The following is a 21,404-nucleotide window of genomic DNA, read 5'->3' as shown; positions in this document are numbered from 1 at the left end:
TTGGAGGACAACAGATGTAACTCCTTTGGCCTGTTTCCTGCCTATAGAATTCCGAGAGGCAGACAGCATTCTTTCCTTTAGTTCTTTCTCTATTCCGTTCGGTCTAAGCTGATGGGTTTTCTGCTGGGGTAGTTGGTTAGATCCATCAGTCACAGGCTTAATCTCCTTAACAAAAGATTGTATAGCCACATACTTGGAGAAAATTCTGGGACATGTGTCCTTAGTTTCTACACCAGAATTTTCCAAATCCTTAAGTTAAGCTCAAGTTAGTTTCTCACGCCAAAATTTTACACATATTGTTATGTGACCCTAGTTGCTATCCCTACCACGTGACAGCACACTCCCCCTTTCCACCCTGGATTTCCTGTGTCCATTCAACCAGCTCCTATCCCTTTCTGAGTTCTCATCCACCTCGAGACAGGAGCGGCCCATTTAGTCTTGTGTATCTACTTGAACTAAGAAGTACACTCTTCACGAGTATTATGTATTTTATGTTTTATACTCCACTCTAATCTTTGTCTGAAGTGTTGGCTTTAGGAATGGTTTTAGTTCTGGGTTAACAGAGAGTCCAGGGGCCAAGTCTTCTGGGGTTCCTCTAGTCTCAGTCAGACCATCAAGTCTGGTTTTTTGACATGAATTTGAGTTCTGCACCACACTTTTCTCCTGCTCCGTTGGGGACTCTCCATTGTGTTTCCTGTCAGGGCAGTCATTGGTGGTAGCCGAGCACTATCTAGTTCTTCTGGTCTCCGGCTGATGGAGTCTCTGGTTTACGTGGCCCTTTTGTCTCTCGGGCTGATATTTTCCTTGTGTCTCTAGTATTCTGCATTCTACCTTGCTCCAGGTGGGTTGGGACCTATTGATGCGTCTTAGATGGCCACTCCCGATCTTTTAAGACTCAAGACACCCCTTACCAAAGTGGGATGAAGAACATTTTCTTAATAAACTTTCTTATGCCAAATGACCTAGATGTCCCCCCAAAACCATGGTCCCCAGGCCCCCGCCCCTGCTACTCTGTCCCTTGCAGTGTTTGGTTGTGCTCAGGAAACTTCTTAGCTTTTGGTTTAATACAGTTGTGCTGACTTCCTCTGTATTGTGTGTTGTCCTCCCTTCACCTAAGAAAAATATGAAATGCGTCACGAATTTGCCTGTCATCCTTGCACGGGGGCCATGCTAACGTTCTCTGTATCGTTCCAATTTTAGCATATATGCTGCCACAGCAAACACTGCACAGTTCATTTTTAAGTCCATCTCTTTCCTCTCACATTTTACTATAACAGCAAGGAGAACCCCTGTGGTGCCTTTAAAATCTTCATTAGAAATCTCCTCAGCCAAATATCCAAGTTCATCCCTTACATGTTCTTCCTTCTATTAACGGTTGAACATAATTCAGACAATTTCTTTACCACTGCATAAGAAGCATCACCTTTCCAACATTGTCCAATCACATGTTCATCATTTTCTTTTCAAGCCTCGGAGAAGCACATTTAACGTCCACATTTCTAACAACGTTCTGTTGCTGGAGTATTTTCTAAGATGACAGACAGAGACTTTCTCTACAGCTCTCCTCACTTCCTTCTGAGCCTTCACCAGAATGCCCTATGACATCCATAATTCTACCCACAGTCTCTTTAAGACAATCAATGTTTTTACGATTAAGTACTTGTCATAGTTATCTAGTGCTGCTTTAACAGAAATACCACAGATTGGTCGCTTTGACAAACAGAATTTTAATTTCTCACAGTTTAGGAGGCTAGAAGTCTGAATTCAGGGTGCTGGCTCTAGGGTTGCTATGAGTTGGAATCGACTTGACGGCACTGGGTTTTTTGGGCTCTAGGGGAAGGCTTTTTCTCTGTGTGGGCTCTGGAGGAAGGTCCTTGTCTCTTTTGAGCTCCTGCTCCTGGGAGATCTTCATGTGCCTTGGCTTCTCTCCCCATCTCTGCTTTCTGTTTACTCTCTTTTATATCTCAAAAGAGATAGATTCGAGACACACCCCACACTAATCCTGCCTCATTAACATAACAAAGACAACCCATTCCCAAATAGAACTGTAATCACAGGCATCAAGGTTAGGGTTTACAATACATATTTTGGGGGGACACAATTCCATCCACAACAGTACCTTAAAAGTCTTCCAGCCTCCACCCACTAACCAATTCCTAACATACTTCCAGGTTACAGATATTTTTTAGAGCAGCACCACACTTCTAGTACCAAATTCTATCTTAGGCTAGAAGTGTGAATTCAGGGTGCCAGCTCTAGGGGAAGGCTTTCTTTCTGTTGGCTCTGGGGGGAGGTCCTTATTCCTTGGCTCTTTGGTGATCTTCACGTGGCATGGGGTCTATCCTGTCCCATCTCCACTTGCTCACTTGCTTGTTTAATCTCTTTTATATCTCAAAAGAGATTCACTCAAGACACTCAAGACCCTACACTAATCCTGCCTCATTAACATAACAAAGACAGTCCGTTCCCAAATGGGATTATAACCACAGGCATAGAGGTTAGGATTTACAACATGTGTTTTTGGAGGACACAATTCAACAGGTTGTCCTCTGCATTGTGAAGTGATGAAGGAGGTTCCTCCCAGGTGAAGGAAAGTTCATAATGCTCTAGGCCAAGGGATCTGGAATTTGCCCTGCTCACAATGGCGCATCACTGTAAAATTCTGAACAAGAGGGGAGATTACTGGGTGAGGTGAGGTAGGGGCAAAGTTTTTGTGTCAGGGAGGGCATCATTAATTGAGGGTAGAGTTGCAGATGAGGGAATAACATCTGAAGGAGTGTATATTAAACTGGAAACAGGCATGTTCTGCAGTTTTCCAGCTATTCTAGGACTTAGGAATACTAAACATGACTCTGTTTGGAGAATTCCTAAGACATCACAGAAAAATCTTTTTATGTAAGCACTCTTAGGAAGACTTGACAACTCCTCAAGAAGCATTGCAGCCATCTGGCCCTCGTGCTGCCTTGGGGAGTATCTTAGGCTGGTTTCTATAGAGAAGCAAAACCAATACAGCATATAAACATATATAGGAATTTAAACAAAGGAAATGGCTCTCATGGTTGTAAAGGCTAGAAATTCTCAAGTTTGTGGGTCAGGCTGGAGGCTTCTCCCAATCACATTGCTGTAGGTGCTGGCAAATCCAAGATCGGAAGGTCAGAAGGCAAATAAGCTGCTGGCTCAAGTCCCAAGAACAGTAACCAGCTGCAGGATCCAGAGCGAGCAAAAGGCAGCGAGCCTTGCCAAAAAGTCCACCTATATTGGATGCAGGCCCACCCCATGGAAACTCGCTTTCAACTGATTGGCTGCTCACAGCAGATCTCATCATGGAGGTGATCACATTATACCAGATCTCATTATGGAGGTGATCACATCATTAAAAAGCTGACAAACTACATAATAACTACCAAACCACTGAGGATCATGAACCAGTCAAGTTGACACACAACTTTAACCATTGCTGGGAGGATTCTAGAATAGCAATAAAATTGGCTTTGAAACCGTATGGGAAACTAGAGTGTGGGTATGTTAGGAAATAGTATGAAAATTTTAAATGATTTTTTCCTCCTCTTTCTCCTTTTCCCATTCTTGGCTTCTCTTTTTCTGGCTCACAGATCAAGGGGAAATTCATTTCTCATGCCATTGCCCTATCCTCAGGGATCCCCATCTGTACTCTAAGCAAAACGAATCTCTTCTAATTCTGTGGAGCAAAACTGACTGGGTTGTACTGGCTAAATCTAAGAACATAGGAGTCATGTCTATCTCTGACTTGTCACACATCAAAGCATTTAATAGCAGGAGCCTTTTGGATGCCCTTTGTTGGGGAACCAGTTTCTTGAGAGTGTGAATAAGAGTACTGACTGAGCATTAGATGCATTATCTCAGAACCCCTGATGTATTATTGTGATTGTATATGTCACTGCAGTATCAAGGGTCTCGGTTTCTTCATTTCTGTACTAGAAAAGAGGGCAGCAATGTAAATCAAAAGCTTAAAAACAAAGGATTTTATTTCTCCTGTCTTACAGAATCAAGTTATGGATATAACCCCAATAATTCTACTGGGCCCCTTTAAATCAGAAAGGAAGACAGAAGTTGGAGAAATTATGGGGAGCACTCCCTCAGTTTTAGCCTCTCATAAACTCTTCATTAGATGAAATCTGAGTAGTGTTCACAATCAAAAGACCGAAAAAGACTTTAAGCAGAGGGGAAAGGGAAGCTGCAGGGTGAGCAGACCATTAAGCTATGTAGATTTGCTCTTTGCTTTTGATTACTACTCCTATCCTCCTAGTTGTGGTTCTGTGCTGCATCTGGACTCTCAGTGCAACACTAGAGCTAATCTGGAATTGGAAGAGTAATCACAGCCTTTAACATAAAGAGTCATTTTGAGGAATAAATAAAATGTTGCACTGAAGCACGGCATCTAACATTGTGTACACTCTCAATAATTATAGCTGTAGTTGCTCTTATCGTTACTGTTTCTTACAAGACCACTTTTTAAAGTCATTTTTTTATGGTTCCATGCAAAAAACATTTAATGTGTTCCTTCTTCCACAAAATAAGAGTCCAACATTTTTTCCCCCGGTATTCTTTTAAGGCTCTCCATACCTGGCCCCAACCTACCTTACTTACATATGTATCTCCTACTGGACTTTCTCTGATGTCTAATGGGGTTGCTTATATTCTTGATATTTCCCTCTATTGTTTCTTTCTTTCTTTTTTTTGTTTTTTTGCAATAGTTGTTCTCAGACTGTAAGTTCCTCAGGCACTTTAGTACTGGGTCTTGCATGTTTCTCGTGTTATCTCCCATAGCACCTGATTCACTGTTTCAGAAATAATTTCTGAATGGCTGAGTGATTGTTTTTTCCTCTTGGACTATACTTGGGAGAACTTCAGAAATTCCTTCAGACATTATCTGAGCATGCCTTGTGTTGGCAATGAGGTCCAGTATGCTAACAAGAGAAGTCAGTAAGTGAGTATGAATTCATAGAATATCTTGACAGACCTTGGGTGGAAGGGGGTGGGTGGAAAGAATCTTCCTAAGCAATATTGAACATAGGGACCAGGGGTGGATGCGCATACAATCTCCGAGCTCTTCTCTCTTCTCCTCCAAACTTATTTATCATTTCCTCAATGAAGACATCCAAGTTTCTGTTTTTTTAGTACAATTTTTCTTGTTGTTACAGAAGTGACACATTATACTGACTCAAAACAAACTACATTGGGGGAAGGCAGATCTCAATTAGATCTTTACAAGAGGGTCTTCGAGGCATATGGTAGAAACATTTTTGAATCCTTTCTGGTGTCCCAGGATGTTTTATTTGATCCCATGACCCCCACTCCCAAATCCTGCAAATGAGAAATAATTCCCGCATTGTACAGAACCATCTTCCCAAAGCTGAGCAGGGCCAGGACACTAGGCTTTCTCCTTGTCCTGACTTTCAGCACATGAGCGTGTGTTTTGTGCCCTTTAATTCACAGACCAGTGGGCTATGATCACCCCTGACTGGCAAGAGATGAAGCCCATCTTCCTAGAGTCATCTAGCTTATGGATCCATGACTCTCCAAATCATCCTCACAACAGCTTTCTCTTCTACTCCATTCCTAAAGTGAAACCTAGTATCCTTTCTTGTTTTTGAATGTCTGTTTCTGTGTTTGTTTGTGCAGAGCATAGATATTTCCTAATACTACAGATCATGGAAGACATATAGTAAAAACAAAACAAACACCTTTTGCCATTGGGGAGGCCCAGACAGACCTGTCATTCACTGTGATGAGATGTCTGGAGAGAAGACAAATTAAGCAAGAACAAGACGGTGAAATACTTTTTCTCATCAAGCGACGACTTCTGCTCCCTCCTTTCCTCCTCCACCACTCAATTCTGTATTGCTTTTTTTTTTAATGCCACTGAATTTATTAAGAAACTTAGCCATGGTGGTTTTTTTTTTTTAATTGTATTTCAGATGTAAGATTACAGAACAAACTAGCTTCTCATTAAACAGTTACATAAAACAAATTGTTTTATGACATTGGTTAACAACCCCATGACATGTCAACATTCTCCCTTCTCGACCTTGGGTTCCCCATTACCAGCTTTCCTTTCCCCTCCTGTTTTCTAGTCCTTGCCCCTGGGCTGGTGTGTCCCTTTAGTCTCCTTTCATTTTAAGGGTTGGTCTAATCTTAGGCTGAAGGGTGAAGCTCAGGAGTGACTTCACTCCTGAGCTAAAAGGGTATCGGGTTTCTCCAGTCTCTGTCAGGCCAGTAAGTCTGATCTTTTTTTGTGAGTTAGAATTTTGTCCTACATTTTTCTCCAGCTATGCCTGGAACCCTCTATTGTGATCCCTGTTAGAGCACTCAGTGGTGGTAGCTGGGCACTGTCTAGTTGTACTGGACTCAGTCTGGTGCAGGCGGTGGTGGTCGTGGTCCATTAGTCCTTTGGACTAATCTTTTCCTGTTTCTTTAGTTTTCTTCATTTTTCCTTGCTCCTGAAAGGGTGAGACCAGTGGAGTAACCAAAGTACAATGTAGAACATTTTCTTTATAAAGTGTGTTATCCCATTTGAGCTAGATGTTCCCTGAGACCGTGGTCCCCACAGTCCCCAGCCCAGTAATTTGATCCCTCAGGGAGTTTGGATGTGTCTGTGGACCTTCCATGACCTTGCCTTGTACAGGTTGTGCTGGTTTCCCCAGTATTGTGTACTGTCTTACCCCTCACCAAAGTTACCACTTATCTGTTGTCTGTTTAGTGTTTTTCCACTCCCACCCCTCCCCTCCCTTGTAGCCATCAAAGATTGTTTCTTGTTGTGTGTAAACCTTTTCATGAATTTTTATAGTAGAGGTCTCATTCAATATCTGTCCTTTTGTGATTGACTTATTTCACTCAGCTTATTGCCCTCCAGATTTATCCATGTTGTGAGATGCTTCTCAGATTCATCATTGTTCTTTATCATTGCGTAATACTCTATTGCACGTATGTACCATAGATTGCTTTTCCAGTCATCTGTTGATGGGCATCTAGGTTGTTTGCATGTTTTTGCTGTTGTGAACAATGCTGCAATGAATATGGGTGAGCATATGTCTTTTTGTGTTACGGTTCTTATTCCTCTAGGATATATTCCTAGGAGTAGGAATGGTGGATCATAAGGTATTTTTATTTCTAGCTTCCTAAGGAAGCACCATATCATTTTCCAAAATGGTTGTACCATTTTACATTCCCACCAGCAGTGCATAAGGGACCCAACCACCCTATAACCTCTCCAACATTTGTTATTTTCTGTTTTATTAATTCGTACCAGTAATGCCAGCGTGAGATGGTACCTCATTGTGGTTTTGATTTGCATTTCTCGAATGGCTAGTGATTGCGAGCATTTTCCTCAAGTGTCCGTTAGCCACTTGAACGTCTTCTTTGGTGAACTGTCTGTTCATTGCCTTTGCCCATTTTTTAATTGGATTATTCACCTTTTTGTTGTAGGGGTGTTGGATTTTCCTGTAGATTTTAGATGCTAGACCTTTGTAAGATTTGTCGTAGCCAAAAATTTTTTCCCAGTCTGTAGGTTCTGTTTTTACTCTTTTGGTGAAGTCTTTTGATGAACATAAGTGCTTAATTTTTAGAAGATCCCAGTTATCTAGCCTACCCCTTGGAGCTTGTGTGTTGTTGGTTGTGGTTTGTATCCTGCTAATGCCATGTATTTGTGCCTCTAACATTTATCCTATTTTTTTCTTCTATGATCTTTATAGTTTTGGGTTTTATATGTGGGTTTTGATCCAATTTGAATTAGTTTTTTTGTATGGTGTGAGGTACGGGTCCTGAATGGACATCAAGTTTTGCCAGCACCATTTTTTTAAAAGACTGTCTTTTCCCCATTTGATGGACTTTGGGCCCTTAGCGACCGAAGATCACGTGACCATAGGTGGATGGATTTACATCTGGGTTCTCAATTCTGTTCCATTGGTCAGTGTATCTGTCGTTGTACCAGTACCGGTCAGGTAGTGCGAGTCCTCCTCCTTCATTCTTCTTCTTCAATAGTGCTTTACTTATCCGGGCCTCTTCCCTTTCCCTATGAAGTTAATGATTAGTTTTTCCATCTCTTTAAAGAATGTTGTTGGTATTTAAATCAGGATTGAATTGTATTTGTAGATTGCTTTGTGTAGAGTTGTCTTTTTCACAATGTTGATCTACCTATCCGTGAGCATGGTACATTTTTCCATTTACATAGATCTCTTTTGGTTTCTTGCAATAGTGTTTTGTAGTTTTGTTTGTATAGGTCTTTTACATACCTGGTTAGATTTGTTCCTAAGTATTTTTATTTTTTTAGGGGCTATTATAAATGATATCGTTTTCCTGATGTCTTTTTCGTCATTCTCTTTATTGGTGTGTAGGGATGCAACTGATATTTGTATGCTTATGTTATTTCCTGCTTCTTTGCTGAATCTTTCCCTTAGTTCCAGTAGTTTTCTCATGTAGTCTTTTGGGTTTGCTATGTATAGTATCATATCATATATGGACAGTTTTACGTCTTCATTAACAATTTGGGTGCCCTTTATTTCTTTTTCTTGCCTTACTGTTCTTGCTTGGACTTCCAGCACAATGTTGAATAGGAGTGGTGATAAAGGGCATCCTTGTCTTGTTCCTATTCTCAGGGGGAATGTTTTCAGCCTCTCTCCATTGAGAGTGATGTTGGCTGTTGGATAAAAAAAAATTTTTTTTTTTTGTATAGATGCCCTTTATTATGCTGAAGAATTTCCCTTCTATACTTATTTTTTTGAGAGTTTTTATCAGTAACTAGCGGGTTTGGACTTTGTCCAAAGCCTTTTCTGCATGGATTGAGATGATCATGGGATTATTTTTTTATATTGTGGATTATGTAGATTCATTTTCTAATGTTGCACCATCCTTGTATACCTGGTATGAATCCCACTTGGTCGTGGTGTGTTTTTTTTTTTGACATGGTAATGGATTTTATTGGCTAGAATTTTGTTGAGAATTTTTGCATCTATATTCGTGAGAGATATTGGTTTGCAATTTTCTTTTTTTGTGGTGTCTTTGCCTGGTTTTAGTATCGTAGTTATATTGACTTCATAGAATGAATTCGGAAGTGCCCCTTTCTTTTCTGAAATAGTTTGAGTAGTTTGGGTAGTACTGGTGCAAGCTCTTCTCTGAATGTTTGGTAGAATTCTCCAGTGAAGCCATCTGGGCCAGAGCTTTTTTTTATTGGGAGTTTTCTTTTTATTACCTTTTCAATCTGTTCTCTTATTATGGGTCTGTTCAGATTTTCAACATTATTTTGTATTAGTTTGGGTAGGTAGTATGTTTCTAGAAATTTGTCCATTTCCTCTAGGTTTTCAAATTTGTTTGAATATAGTTTCTCGTAGTACTGTTACGATCCTTTGTACTTCAGTTGTGTCTGTTATAATGTCCCCCATTTCATTTCTTATTTGGGTTATTTGTGTCCTCTCATGTTTTCTCTTGTCATTTGGGCTAGTAGTTTGTCGACTTTGTTGCTCCTTTCAAAGAACCAGCTTTTGGTTTTGTTGATTCTTTCTATTGTTTTTCTACTCTCCATTTCATTTATTTCTCCTCTGATCTTTATAATTTCCTTTCTTCTGGTGGCTGTGGGCTACTTTTTCTGTTCTCTATTGTTCGTGTTATGTAGCTATTTGGAGACCTGTCATTGAGTGTATAGATATTTATTATGATTATGTCTTTGTGATGGATCATTCCTTTAATCATTATATAGTGCCCTTCTTTGTCTTTTATGGTTGATTTTGTTTTAAAGTCTATTTTATCTGAGATTAGTATTGCCACTCCTGCTCTTTTTTCATAGCTGTTTGTTGACTCACTTTTTTCCCATCCTTTGATTTTTAATAAATGTACATCTTTGTTTCTAAGTTGTGTCTCTTGTAGACAGCATACTAATGGATCCTGTTTTGCTTTTTTATCCGTTCCGACATTGTCTTTTTATGGGTGCATTTAGGCCGTTTAAGTTCAGTGTAATTATTGATAAGAATGAGTTTATTGCTATCATTTTTAGTGCATTTTTTTTGTGGTGTTGACTTTTTCTTTGTTCCTGTTACTCTCTTGTACTGAATTCCTTTTATTTGTGGATTTTTTTCATTTCTTTTGTTTTTGTAGATTTTGTTATTATTGAGACTGTATGTTTTTCTTGTTTATTTTGAGGTGTAGGCTTTTTAGCTTACTTTGTGTTTACCTTGACATTTACCCTTATCTTCCTAGGTTTGAACCAGTCTATTATTACTTGGTATCACCTTGCCTTCCTCTCCATTAGAAAGTTCTATACCTACACCATTTATTCTTTCTTATACTGTTCTGACATTGTTGCCATTTACAGATTAAACTCTCAGGTTCCCGGTTGTAAATCTTTTAGTTTTGAATATTCATTCAGAGTTTATTTCTTAGGCTGGTGCAATCTCGTGTCCAAGAATCAGGCTGTTGTCTGATGTTGTTTGTTCTCAAGCTGAAGGACTTCCTTTAATAATTCTTGTAAATTTGTTTTCATTTTACATATTCTTTGAATTTCTGTTTATCTGAAAATATCATAATTCCACCATCATATTTGAATGAGAGTTTTGGGTGATATATTACTCTTGTTTGGCAATTTTTTTCTTTGAATGCTTTATATATGTCATCCCATTGCCTTCTTGCCTACATGGTTTCTGCCAAGTAATGAGTTTAGTCTTATTTTTTCCCCTCTGTATGTGTCTTTTTGTTTTTCTCAAGCTGCTGTCAGGATTCTTTCTTTGTCTTTGGTTTTAGCAAGTGTGATTAAGATATGCCTTGGTGATTTTCTTTTGGGGTCCATCCTATACGGGGTTTGTTGAGCTTCTTGGATGGTCAGCTTTTCATCTTTCATGATATGAGGGAGGTTTTCTGTCTGGAATTCTTCAATGACCCTCTCTGTTTTCCGTTTTCTCCCCCTTTTCTGGAAATCTGATCACTCATAAGTTTTAGCTTTTGATTTTACCCCATATCATTCTCAGGGTTTCTTCACTTTTCTTTGTTATTTTTTCTGATTTTTCCTGGAAAAAGTGGTATCCAAATACTTGCCTTCAATTTCACTGATCTTGTCTTCCATTGTTTCAAACTTGCCCCTCAGACATTCTGACACTGTGCATTTCTGAAATCTTGTTTTTCACCTTTTGGATTTTTCATTGTTGTTTTTGTATGATTTCTAGTTGTGAATTTATTTTGGCATTTTGTTCCTGTATTATTTTCCTGAATTCTTCCATTGTTTTTTCTGTATTTTCCATGATTTTGTCTGCCTTTTCCATGAATTTGTCTATTTTTTCCTAATTGTTGTCTGCTCTTTGCCTCAACTCTTGGATAGCTCTGAATATTAGAGATTTGTATTCCCTATTAGGTAGTTTCAGTGCCTTTTCTTTTGGAAAGTTATCTGGTGTTTTATTTGGGGGACCTACTGGAACCATCTTGCCCTTTTTTAAAAAAAAATATGTTTCGATATTGTCTGCTGCCTTCAGGATATTTAGCAGTAAGTTTCTTTGTTTATTAATTGTAGATTTGTTTTTTATCTTGCTTTTTTCTTTTATTTGGTTATGTCTGAGCAGGCGGGCTGTGCACTCTTTGTTGTTTGTCTGTGGGCACGATATTTTTCACCTCCTCCTCCAACAGGCAGGGCTAATCGCTCAGCTATGTTGCAGCAGGGCAGGTCCACCTGAAGGGGAGGGATTGGGATTTGTATCAGGGAAATAGCTCAGTAAAGAGTGTAAATAAATATATAGAGAGATTTGTATCAAGGAAATAGCTCACATGGTTGTAGTGTCTGTAACTTTCCAAGTCTGTGGGTCAGGGTCAGGTTGTTTGTGGCACACGCCAGGGTCAATAGGGCACGCCGGGGGTCAGTGCAGGGTAGGTTCCAGTAGACCCTACCTGTGCTGCTGGGGGGGTGCCATCTCTGAAGGGAGTCCAAGATGGAGAGTTTGTGCTGCATTAAATGATAAAGGACCTCCGCTTATATCTCCCCTCGCTCTCTGTTGTCTGTCACTTTCTTATTCCATTCGGTGCTTGGTGGAGTTCTCTATCTCTTCATTTGATGCTTAGGGTTCCAGGATTGACATTTGTCTCTGTTTTACTTAATTTTTTGTGTCTTTGTTCTGGAAGGATGGTGTGGTGCTTCTGTCTATAGCACCATGTTGGCTCTGTCTCTTCTGCATAGCTTTTTTAAAGTGGGCTATGTTTCACAGGAATATTAGGTTTACAGAAAAATTGTGCAGAAAGTACAGAGAGTTTCCATATACCTTTCTCACCTCTGCACACTGTTTCTCCTATTATTAATCTCTTTCATTCATATGGTACATATGTCACAATTAATGACTCAATATTGATACATTATTATTAACTAAAGTTAATAGTTTACATGTTTACATTGTTGTTTTTAGTTGCCAGTGAGTCAATTACACCTCATGGCCACCCCATGTGTGCAGAGTAGAACTGCTCCATAGAGTTTTCAAGGCAACCTTTTGGTAGCAGATTGCCAAGTCTGTCTTCTGAAGCACCTGCCAGGTCTGTGGGTTCAAGCCATCAAACTTCCAGCTAGTATGAGGTTTTAATGATTTGTGCCACCCAGCTGCTCCACATGTTTACATTAGGATTCATTTAAAAATTTTTTTTTGCAGTGGATCTTGTTTTCTCATCTGTTTTCCTTTATTTCAATTTTATTGTGCTTTAGGTGAAATTTTACACTACAAATTAATTCTTCATTCTAAATTATACACAAATTGTTTTGTGACATTGGTTGCACTCCTCTCAATCTGTCAGCACCCTTCCGCTTTCAACCCTGGGTTCCTTCCATATCTATTCATCCAGTTTTCCTCTCACTTTCTGCCTTCTTATCCTGATTTTGCTCAGGTATTGCTCTTTTGGTCTTGTATACTTGATTGAACTAAGAAGCAAGGTCCTCACGTGTGTTATTATTTGTTTTATAGGCCTGTCTAATCGTTGGCTGAAATGTAGGCTTGTGGAGTGGCTTAAATTCTGACGTAGCAGGGTGTCCAGGGGCCAGGGTCTCGGAGGTTCCACCAGACTGTGTCAGATCAGTAAGTCTGGATATTTTTTGTGAATTTGAATTTTGTTCTACAGTTTTCTTCTACTCTATCCTGGACCCTCTTTTATAATCCAAGTCAGAGTGGTCAGTGGTGGTAGCCGGGCACCATCTAGCTCTTCACAGCTCTGGCTGGTGGAGGCTGTGGTTCATGTGGTCCATTAGTCCTCTGGACTAATATTTTCCTTGTGTCTTTGTTCGTTTGTTTGCTTCATTTACCTTTGTTCTGAACAGATATATCTTAGAATTCTGCTTACAGTCTTTTTAGACCCCAAAAGCTATTCACCAAAGTAGGATATAGAACAATTTCCCTATGAAATATGTTATGCCAATTGACCTAGATGTCCCCTGAGACTATGGTCCCCAGCTCTCAGACCAAGTAACTTGGTCATTCAAGGTGTTTGGGTGTGTGTCTCAGGCTGGGTTCTCTAGAGAAGCAAAACCAGTAAAAAGTATAAGTAAATATATAGGGAGATTTGTATCAAGGAAATAGCTCACATGGTTGTAGTGGCTGTAACTTTCCAAGTCTGTGGGTCAGGAAAGAGACTTCTCCTGATTCAAGTAGCCATAGGTGCTGATGAACCCAAGATCAGCAGGCCAGAGAGCAGGGCTGTTGCTCACAGGCTGTGAAGATTAGATGAATTCCAAGATCAGCAGGCAAGATCACATGTAAATGGCTATCTCAAGTTCAAAGAACTGGAGGTCAGACGAGCAAGATCCAGCTTCAAGTACCTGAGCCCTGCCTGAACATCCACCCACACTTGATGTAGGCGAAACACCCAAGAAAACTCTCTTTCAGCTGATTGGCTACTCACAGCAGATCCCATCATGGGGAAGATCATGTATCACATCCCAACAGGGAAGTGATCACATTATACCACTGCCAAAACACTGAGAATCATGGCACAGCCAAGTTGACACACAGTCTTCACCACCACAGTGTGTCTAGGAAACTTCTATAACTTTGTCTTGGTCAAATTGTGCTGACTTCCCCTATATTATGTTTTCTGTTTCCATTCACCAAAATTAACACTTGTCTACCATCTAGCTCCACAATGAGACTGACAGTTTGTCATATTGTGGTGGCTTGCATTTTGCTATGATACTGGAAGCTTTGCTGCTGGGTATTTCGAATACTAGCAGGGTCGCTATTGGTGGATAGGTTTTATCAGATCTTCACCAGACTAAGACACACTAGGAAGAAGGACCTGGCAATCTACTTCTGCAAAAAACTGGCCAGTGAAAACCTTATGAACATCAGCGAAACATTGTCTGATATAGTGCCAGAATATGAGCCCCTCGGGTTGGAAGGCACTCAAAATATGCCTGGGGAGGGGCTAGCTCCTCAAAGTAGAGTCAACCTTTATAACATGGATGGAGTCAAGCTTTCCGGATCTTCATTTGCTGATGTGGCACTACTCAAAATGAGAAGAAACAGCAGCAAACATCCAGTAATAATAGGAACAAGGAATGTACAAAGTATGAATCTAGGAAAATTGGAAGTGGTCCAAAAATTAGATGGAATGTATAAACATGATATTCTAGGTATTAGTGAGGTGAAATGGGCTGGTATTGGCCATTTTGAATCAGACGATCATATGGTCTACTGTGCCTGGAATGACAAATTGAAGAGGAATGGTGTCAAAAAGAACATTTGAAGATCTATCCTGAAGTACAACCCTGTCGGTGACAGGATAATATCCATAGGCCTACAAGAAAGACCAGTTAATACGACATTCAACTTTACACACCAAGCACTAAGGCCAAAGATGAGGAAATTGAAGATTCTTACCAACTTCTGCAATCTGAAATTGATCAAACATGCAAAGTGCATTGATAATTATTGCTGATTGGAATGTGAAAGTTGGAAACAAAGAAGGACTGGTAGTTGGAAAATAAGGCCTTGCTGATAGAAATCTTCAAATTGGACCAATAATCAGCACCATGATAAATGGAGAAAAGATTGAAGTTGTGACGGATTTTACTTTACTTGGATCCACAATCAACTTCCATGGAAGCAGCAGTCAAGAAACCAAACGATGGATTGCATTGGAGAAATCTGCTATAAAAGACCTCTTTAAAGTGTTAAAAGGCGAAGATGTCACTTTAAGGACTAAGGTGTGCTTACCCAAGCTGTGGTGTTTTCTATCACCTCATATGCATGGGAAACTGGCCAAAGAATAAGGAAGACCAAAGAAGAATTGACGCCTTTGAATTATAGTGCTGGCGAAGAATATTGAACATACCATGGACTGCCAGAAGAGCAAACAAATCTGTCTTGTTAGAAGTACAGGCAAGAATGCTCATTAGAAGCAAGGATGGCGAGACTTCCTCTCACATACTTTGGACACATTATCAGGGGGAACCATTTCCTGGAGAAGGACATCATGCTTGGTAAAGTACATGGTTAGCGAAAAGAGGAGGACCCTCAACAAGATGGATTGACACAGTGACTGCTACAACGGGCTCAAGTACAAATCAGTTTTGAGGATGGCACAGGACTGGGCAGTGTTTCTTTCTGCTGTACATAGGGTCGCTAAGAGTCAGAACCGACTTGACAGCACCTAACAACTACCTAGTTAGTGCTTTCACTTCCTTATCCCTCCCCTGCCTCATAACCATCAAAGATTTTTTTTGGCGTCTAAACCTTTTGTTGAGTTTTTACAATAGTGATCTCATACAGTATTTGCCTGTTTCTGACTGATTTATTTCACCCAGCATAATGCCTTCGATTCGTCCATGTTGTGAGACGTTTCAGAGATTCATCATTGTTCTTTATTGTTTCGTAATATTCCATTGTGTCTATGTACCATAGTTTGTTTATCCATTCATCTGTTGATGGGCACTTAGGTTGTTTCCACGTTTTTGCTATTGTGAATAATGGTGCAGTGAACATGGGCGTGCATATGTCTCTTCTTGTGACAGCTCTTATTTCCCTAGGGTATATTTCTAGGAGTGGAATTAGTGGATTGTGTGATACTTCTGTTTCTAACCTTTTTAAATAAGCGTCATGACATTTTCCTTAGTGGTTGTACCATTTTCCATTCTCACCAACTCTGCATAAGAGTTCCAATCTACCCTCAACCTCTCCAACATTTATTATTTTCTGTTATTATTATTACTTCTTCTATTAGTGCCAGTAATTTCAGGGTGAAATGGTATCTCACTGTAGTTTTGACGTGCATTTGTCTAATGGGTAATGATCACAAGCATTTCCTCACGTGTCTGTTAGCAGCCTGAATGTCTTCTTTGGTGAAGTGTCTGTTCCTATCCTTTGCCCGTTTTTTAAATTGGATTGTCTTCTTGTTGTTGGGGTGTTGAAGATTTTAGGGATTAGACCCTTATTGGATATGTCATAGCCAATTTTTTTTTCCCAGTCTGTAGGTTCCCTTTTTATTCTTCTGGTAAAGTCTTTTGATGAACAAATTGTTTAATTTTTAGGCGCTCCCAGTTATATAGTTTCTCTTCTGGTGTTTGTGCGTCGTTAGGTATGGTTTTTATTGTATTTATGCCATGTATCAGGGCTCCTAGCTTTGTCCCTTTTTTTCCCCCAAGATCTTTATTGTTTATTTAGATCTTTGATCCTATTTGAGTTAGTATTTGAGTATGGTGTGAGACATAGGTCCTGTTTCATTTTTTAAAGATGGACATTTAGTTTTGCCAGCACTGTTTGTTAAAAAGACTGCCTTTTCCTCATTTAATGGACTTTGCTCGTTTGTCGAATATCAGCTGACTGTTTGCTATGGGTTGAAAATGACGGCAGATTTTTTTTTTTCTTAATAGGTGGATAGATTACATCTGGGTTCTCGATTCTGTTCCATTAGTGTGTGTGTCTGTCTTTACCAGTACCACGATGTTTTGACTACCGTGAATATATAGTAGGATCTGGAATCAGGTAGTGTGAGGTTTCTTTTTCTTCAGTAATACTTTGCTTATCTGTTGCCTCTTTCCTTTCCATATAAAGTTGGTGATAATTTTTTCCACCTCATTAAAGAAAGCTGTTGGTATTTGAATCAGGATTGCATTATATCTGAAGATCACTTTGGCTAGAATCGACATTTTCATAAAGTTGAGTCTTCCTATCCATGAGCATGGTATATTTTTCCATTTATGTAGGTCTCTTTTGGTTTCTTGCAGTAGTGTTTTGTAGTTTTCCTTGTATAGGTTTTTTACGTTCCTGGTTAGATTTATTCCTAAATATTTTATCTTTTTATGGGCTATTATAAATGGTATTGTTTTCCTGATTTCCTTTTCAAAGTTTTCTTTGTTGTTGCATAGGAACCTAACTGATTTTTGCATGTCTATGTTGTATCCTGCTACTATGCTGAAACTTTCTATTATTCCAGTAGTTTTCTTGTGGAATCTTTGAGGATCCCTATGTATAGCATCATATTTTCTGCTATTAGGGATAGTTTTAGTTCTTGCTTTCCAATTTAGGTGCACTTTATTTCCTTTCCTTTTTTATTTTTTTATTGTACTTTTGATGAAGGTTTACAGAGCAAACAAGTTTCTCATTAAAAGATTAATACACATATTGTTTTTGTGACATTGGTTGCCAACCCCACGACATGTCAATGCTCTCCTCTTCTCGACCTTGTGTTCCCTTTTCTCAGCTTTCATGTCTCATCCCGCCTTCTTGTCCTTGCCCTTGGGCTGGTGTGTCCATTTAGTCTTGTTTTGTTTTATGGGCCCGTCTAATCTTTGGCTGAAGGGTGAACCTCAGGAGTAACTGCATTACTGAGCTAAAAAAGTGTCTGGGGGCCATACTCTCAGGGTTTCTTCAGTCTTTGTCAGGCCAGTATGTCTGGTCTTTGTATTTTTATTTTATTTTTTTTGCAGGGGGTGAGTTAGAATTATGTTCTACCTTTTTCTTCAGCTCTGTCTGGGACCCGCTGTTGTGATCCCTGCCAGGGCAGTTGGTGGTGGTAGCCGGGACCATCTAGTTGTTCTGGACCTAGTCTGGTGGAGGCTGTGGTAGTTGTGGTCCATTAATTCTTTGGACTAATCTTTCTAACCTTTCCCTTGTGTCTATGGTTTTCTTGTTTTCCCTCACTTCAGAGGGCTGTGACCAGTGAAGTACCGAAGACCTTTATTTCCTTGTCTTGCCTTATTGCTCTAGCTAGGACTTACAAAACAATGTAGAATAGGTGGGTGATAAGGGATATCCTTGTCTTGTTCCTGGCCTCAGGGGGAATTCTTTCAGCATCTCTCCATTGAGAATGATGTTGGCTATTGGTTTTGTATAAATGCCCTTTATTATTTTGACAAAATTCCCTTCTATTCCTATTTTATTGAGGTTTTTATCAGGAATAGATGTTGATCTTTCTCAAATGCCTTTACTGTGTCACTTGAGATGATCATGTGGCTCTTATTTTTTTTCCTATTTCTGTGGTGTATTACACTGATTGATTTTCTAATGTTGAACCATCCTTGCGTTGCTGGTATGAATCCCACTTGGTTGCGGTTTATTATTTTTTTTCCAATATAATGCTGAATTCTATTGGCTAAATTTTGTTGAGAATTTTTGCCTCTATATTCATGAGAGATATTGGCCTGTAATTTTCTTTTTGTGTGTACGTGGTATCTTTCCCTGGCTTTGGAATCAGTGCTATGCTGATTTAATAGAATGAATTCAGGAGTATTCCTTCCTTTTCTATGCTCTGAACAGTTTAAGTAGTACTGGTGTGAGCTCTTCTCTGAATGTTTTGTAGAATTCTCCAGTGAAGCCGTCCATCCCAGGGAGTGCTTTTAAAATTACCTCTTCAACATCTTCTCCTGTTATGGGTCTGTTCAAATTTTCTATCTCAGTTTGTGTTAATTTATGTACGTAGTGTGGTTGTAGATATTTACCCATTTCCTCTAGGTTCTCAAATTTGTTGGAGTACAATTTTTCATAGTATTCTGTTATGATCATTTTTGTTTCAGTTGAGTGTGTTGTAATGTTCCCCATCTCATTTCTTATTTGGGTTATTTGCTTCGTCTCTTGTTCTTCTTTTGCCAGTTTGGCCAATGGTTTGTCATCCTGGTTGATTTTTTCAAAGAACCAACTTTTGATCCTCTTGATTCTTTCTTTTCTTTCTGTACTCTATTTCATTTATTTCTGCTCTAATCTTTATTATTTCCTCTCTTCTCCTTCCTGTGGGAGTCTTTTGCTGTTCTTTTTTATTTGAGCTGTATGCCTAATATTTTGACTTTGGCCCCCTCTTCTTTTTTGGCGTGTGCTTTTATTGCTATAAATTGACCTCTATGCACTTCCTTTGCTGTGTTCCAAAGGTTTTGGTATGATGTGTTTTCGATTTCATTTGATTCTAGGAGTTTTTTGATTCCTTCTTTGATTTCTTCTATAACCCCGTCATTTTTAAATGAGGTGTTATTCAGTTTCCTTGTATTTGATTTTTTTCCTTTCTCTTCCTGTTATTAATTTCTACTTTTATGTGATCAGAGAAGATGCTTCGTCTTATCTCAATGTTTTTTATTTTATTGAGGGTTTTTTTTTTATGGCCTAAAATGTGGTCTTCTCTGGAGAATGTGCCACAAACATTGGAAAAGAACGTATTCCTTGCTGGTGTATTCCTTGCTCATAGGTCTATGAGGTCAAGTTGGTTGTTTTTGGCTGTTAGATCTTCTGTATCTTTGTTGAATTTATTTCTAGATGTTCTATCCTTTACCAAGAGTGGTGTGTTCAAGTCACCTACTGTTATTGTGGGACTGTCAATTTCTCTTTTCAGTGCTGTTAGAGTTCGTCTTATGTATTTTGGAGCACTGTCATTGGGTGCATAGATATTTATTATGGTTATGTCTTCATGGTTGGCCATCCCTTTAATCATTATATAATGTTGTTCCTTGTCTTTTGTGGTGGATTTTGCTTTAAAATCTATTTTATCTGAGAATAGTATTGTCACGCCAGCTCTTTTTTGTTTGCTGTTTGCTTGATATATTTTTCCATTCTTTGATTTTTTATAAATTTTATGTCTTTGTTTCTAAGGTGTGTCTCTTATATACAGCATACTGATAGGTCATTTTTTAAAAATCTGTCACTCACTCTCTGTCTCTTTATGGCTGCATTTATTTTCAGTGTGATTATTGATAGGTGTGAGTTTATCGCTGTCATTTTGTAGTGCTGTTTTTGTGGTGCTGACATTTTCTTTGTTCGTCTTACTCTTCTGTGTTGAGTACCTTTTGATTATAGAATGCCTTTTTCTTTCATTGTTATAGTTTTCGTGTTTACTGACACTATGTTTTTCTTCTTTTTATTCTAATGAGTAGGTTTGTTAACTTTCTTTGTGGTTACCTTGAAATTTACCCTTAGCTTCCTAAGTTTTAACTAATCTTTTATTACTTGATATTGCCTTGACTTCCTCTCCATTTGAAAGTTCTATACCTACAATGTTTATTCCCCCTTTTATTGTTTTGATGTTGTTTTCATTTACAGATTGATGTCTTTGTTCCCAATTTTAAGTCTTCTGGCTTTGTTTTATTTTTGAGAGTTTTTTTTTTACCTAGGCTGGTGTCTGGCTGATGCTGCCCTGTGTTCTAGACTCTGGTTATTGTCTCATGTTGTTGGTTCTGTAACCGAAGGGCTCTCTTATATTTCTTATAAGTTTGGTTTGGTTTTTATGAATTTTCATAATGTCTTCATCATATTTGAGAGAGAATTTTGAGTTTTGCAGGATATATTATTCTTAGTAGGCAATTTTTTTGTTGTTTTTTCTTTTAAGGTTTTACATATGTCATCCCATTGCCTTCTTGCCTGCATGGTTTCTTCTGAGTAATCAGAGTTATGTTTCATTGTTTCTCCTTTGTAAGTGACTTTTGATTTTCTTCGAGCTACTCTCATGATTCTTTCTTTGTCTTTGGTTTTGGCAAGTGTGATTATGATATGCCTTGGTGACTTTCTTTTGGGATCTATCCTATGTGGGGTTTGTTGATCTTCCTGGATGGTCAGCTTTTAGTATTTCATGATATTTGTGAAGCTTTCTGCCAGGAAATCTTCAACAATCTTCTGTTTTTTCCATTTTCTCCTCCTCTTCTGGAACTCCAATCACATGCAATTTTTTTTATCTTGAGTGTGTCCCACGTAATTATTAGGCTTTCTTCATTTTTCTTCCTTCTTTTATCTGATTTGTCCTCCAACAAAGTGGCATCCATGATTTGCCTTAAATTCTGCTGATTCTCTCTTCTATTGTTTCAAATTTGCTACTAAATCCATTGACTTGTCCATTTCTGAAATTCTGTTGTTTATCTTTTGGATTTCTAGTTGCTGTTTTTGTATGATTTCTAATTGTTTATTTATTTTAACATTTTGTTTCTTGTGTTATTTTCCTGAATTCTTCTA

General features: G+C 38.8%; 1 protein-coding gene and 1 non-coding gene across 2 annotated transcripts in view; one reads left to right on the top strand and one right to left on the bottom strand.

The window, feature by feature from the left end:
- The window catches only part of LOC126069516 (zinc finger X-linked protein ZXDB-like), a 247,473-nt gene that overhangs the window by 143,193 nt on the left and 82,876 nt on the right, over positions 1-21,404 (top strand). The window lies entirely within an intron of this gene.
- On the bottom strand, positions 1,118-1,220 carry LOC126069810 (U6 spliceosomal RNA). The gene has a single exon (XR_007516077.1). It is a non-coding gene; the product is annotated as a U6 spliceosomal RNA (small nuclear RNA).

This window comes from Elephas maximus, chromosome X, assembly GCF_024166365.1.
Source record: "Elephas maximus indicus isolate mEleMax1 chromosome X, mEleMax1 primary haplotype, whole genome shotgun sequence".
Lineage (NCBI taxonomy): Eukaryota > Metazoa > Chordata > Mammalia > Proboscidea > Elephantidae > Elephas > Elephas maximus.
This window is presented reverse-complemented; position numbering and strand designations above follow the sequence as displayed.